This window comes from Panicum virgatum, unplaced genomic scaffold, assembly GCF_016808335.1.
Source record: "Panicum virgatum strain AP13 unplaced genomic scaffold, P.virgatum_v5 scaffold_1765, whole genome shotgun sequence".
NCBI lineage: Eukaryota > Viridiplantae > Streptophyta > Magnoliopsida > Poales > Poaceae > Panicum > Panicum virgatum.
The window spans coordinates 63601-67340 of NW_024376276.1; the positions used below are offsets into that span (position 1 = coordinate 63601).

The following is a 3740-nucleotide window of genomic DNA, read 5'->3' on the forward strand; positions in this document are numbered from 1 at the left end:
TTTGACGTCATCTGCGATGGTGCTAGAAAAAAACCAACATGTAAACTTCAATCGCTGTTGGTCTAAATGGCCATCTTGCCAGTTTTTAACACGATCAATGACCATGCGTCTCGTTTTAAATGGCTGTTTAGTACAATAAAATTGTTGTTTTGTGTGATAATAGGTAAAGGATGTATGACTAGTCGTTTAGTATCTAGATAACCACTAGCTCTAGTATATCTAATCAAGGTAGATGAACCCTACAGATCCTACCGCTGTTTACTAGCGAGACGGATGGTATAAAAAAAATCTATATAATAAAAGTTGTAATTGTGAGGTACAATATAATATATTTTGCTTATTTCACAGTAACTAATTCAAAGACGATGCCATAATCGTAACAATAACAAGATAAGTCAAATTTTAGTCGCGATCCAAATCTTATTCCAACTCTCTAATCCCTAATCCTTATCATGGATTAACTATTTTCCCTTGATAAAAAAATAACGAGAGCCCAAATTAAAATCACGGCACCACCCCTTGGACGCTTGGACACCACACCACCTCTTCCGTCCCGTTCCGTTTCTCCTTCCCCCTCCCATCTCCAAACAAATCCCCAGCGCACAAGCACGGAGCGTCTCCACCCACACCCCGCCCCGCCGCGAATTCCGAGGCGCCCCTCCGATCCGCCCTCCCTGCCGCGTCCCTGGAATACTCTCGAGTAGAGATAGCATCAGTAGTTTCCCCGGCTTCTCGGCAGTCCGCATCCATCCGCCGCCGCTCTCTCCTCCGCTCGCCCTCGCTCGGCGCATCCTCCTCCCCAAGCCCAGCGCGAGCCGCCGCCGCGAGGATGGATGTCCGCTGTGATTTGTGCGGGCGCAATTTCTCCGACTTAGTTCAAAATTTTCAGGCTCATTTGCGCGACAAAAAACCCGGGTATATACTAATCGCAATCGCAATAGTCTTTTTTTATGGTTTTTTGGTTGTGTCGTAGCGCTAATAGTTTCCTCTAATCCATTCCTTTATCTCCTGCTTCAACAGGCGCGCGCAGGAAGCGGCTGCAAATGGATGTCATCAATGTGAGCATCGTCTGGGCCGCATGCCGCTATCATCATCAAGCGCCGGACCATCAACACGGACATCAACAAGGCGGTCAACAGGTCCAATCTCCGGGACATCAACAATGTCGCAAGACAACGAGCCATTAACAATGCCTTCCATCGACAAAAATTTCATTTGGTCTCCACATGACAGGGATGCACTTATTGACCTCTTTTCCTCTTTTAAGAATCGAAAAGGTAGGCTGCCAAACACGAGCGAGATAAGGAAGATCATTACTCATGCTGTTTTTCAAGATCAAAGATGTTATGAAGATGGGAGAGTTTTAAACAAAGTGAAGTCATTAAAAAGACAAGGCAAAGATCTGCACAAGAAGAGAAGACGTCTTACTCCCTCTGAATCTCGTCTCTATGAACGTCTGAACCAAATCTGGCCAGCCTAAAGTATGTATCTTTTCTCCCCCTTGTTGCACCTTGAATTAAGCACAACAAAGAAATATATATTACTTAGGTGGCAAATTAAAAAGCTCTATTTTTGGCATAAAAAAAGAAGTGAGATGGACATAGACTAGATCCTGAGTAGTACTACTCAAAAGTATGACCCTTCATGCTTTAGTAATTTATGCATTGTTCACTACTGCTCTTATTTCCCTTTTAGCTCATTCGCCTTTTAGTATCTGTTTCGTGTACTATTAGGAGTTTTGAACAGTGCATTCTTAACTGTTTACTTGAACAGGTTTATTGGACGAATTGGAGCAACTTCTTAAAGGAATTGGCTATGATGATAGCCGGCCCATCAATTGCATTGATGAAGGAGGGCTAATCAACATAGCAGGTTTATTTTGGGTGCTGGGCTTCTTTGGAAACACCGAAACGCTTGTGTGTTTGAAGGAGACCGCCCAAATTTGGACAGGTTACTGCAGGCGTTCAAGGATGAACACCACTTGTGGTGTCTGGCAGGGGCTCGAAGCCTCAGCTCCTTGAGTGCTGGTCAAGTGTTCGGACTAGGCTAGTTCCTAGTCCTTGTTAGTAGTCTCGGGTCAAGCTTTTGTTTTTTTCTTAGGCAACAACATCATAGTGTATCACAGCCCCTCACAGCTCGGCTCGGAGTGAGGTGTGCTAGTTTGTAAGGGGCCGGTTTATTCTCTCTATTAATACAAAGACACGCAGCTCTCCTGCGTATTCGAGAAAACATAGCAGTCACAACTTTAGAAGGTAGCATCATGAGGTGCTCAGTTTTTCTTGAGAGCAATAATTAAATGTTTTGATAATTGATACAACACACTTCTACATGGTTTGACTATACTTTACCTACTGTATAAATATTCCAGTAGAGCTATTGTAAGTCCTTACGATTTTCCAGTAATATTGTTGCTATTCATGGTTAGGATGGAGTAGCGGGTTGAAATTCCTTATACCATGCCTATACTGATATTTTGTTTAATCATATGGAACTTTATGATGTATTTACCATTATATGTGGCATCTTAAAGAATTAGTTTCAGAAGATATCTGTATTTTAAAATTTTAATGTAAGCAACCTCACTAGCTTCTTCAGTTTTCATTCAGCAAGACCTCTCTCTTCTTAACTGATTTACCCTGATAATGTTCCCTGTCATATCTCTTTCTGTTTACAAATTTATGCGATGTTGGTACATATATATTTTTCTCATATTGCCTTTTGTGTACATTTTACCCTTAGTTCTAAAAAATGGAAGTGTGCCTAGTTAGATTCCTGAACTTGATCCATTGTGAGTAGGTCCCACCAGTTAATTGAACTAACTGGCACATGACAAATCTGGTGCACCTGATGAAAATGAGACACCTTGTCAGACATCTTGTTAACTTTCGTACAGTCTTGTTGCAAATAATGTTTGATTTGATGAAGCTTTCTAGCAAGTATTATTCTGTCCCACTACAGTCACATTATGTCCACAAAATGCCTGCCATTGGTAATATGGCTCATTTGGACCAGTTGTATTCACCATTTTGGATCCTTAGAAGTAGTATGTACATTTGTGATTTTGCTGTTCTATACATGACGCTTATGCTTAGGACTCTTCCTGATTATAGATACAGAACTTCAGTCCTGTTCATATAGAGATGTGGACCAGGTGATTGACCATATAATTTCAGTAATGAAAAATACAGGGCCATTTCTGTAGCTACACTGGCAGTTCCTTTTTCTTCTGTGGTTAGTTTATTGCATAATCTTAGAAGGATGTGGGCGAGACTTGTAAATTCGTGAACACGGACCCTTTTTTGTGTTTATTTAGTCGAATGATGACCTTTTGGGCTCTGGCAATACATAAATACGCCTATAGGATAACATGGAACTTTCAATGCAGTGTAGACCATGTTATCTAAGTTTACTGTCAATATCTGAAAACAAAGTTCATTATGTTTTGTGCTATTGAAGCCTCAGTTGTTGGTAATGAGTAATGATAACTAAAACCCAAAACAATAACTTCATAGATTCCCAGAGAAACTGTGATCTCAATATCTTTTTCACTTCTGCATATCTATGAAGCTATCGTTTCCGAGTTTCAGTTATCATTACTCTTTGGATAATTTATCCTGTAAATTACATGCTCTTTTTTGTTAGAGGATGCATACTTACATTAGTTTTTTATTTTATTTTTTGGATCAGACCTCCAGGTTTCAGTTATCATTACTCATTGGATAATTTATCCTGTAAATTAC

General features: G+C 40.4%; 1 long non-coding RNA gene across 1 annotated transcript; it reads left to right on the top strand.

Moving 5' to 3' along the window:
* Positions 1 to 527: 527 nt before the first annotated feature.
* LOC120694004 lies at positions 528 to 2229 on the top strand. Its single transcript, XR_005683289.1, has 3 exons — positions 528 to 915; positions 1021 to 1481; positions 1774 to 2229. It is a non-coding gene; the product is annotated as an uncharacterized LOC120694004 (long non-coding RNA).
* The last annotated feature ends 1511 nt before the right edge of the window (positions 2230 to 3740 follow it).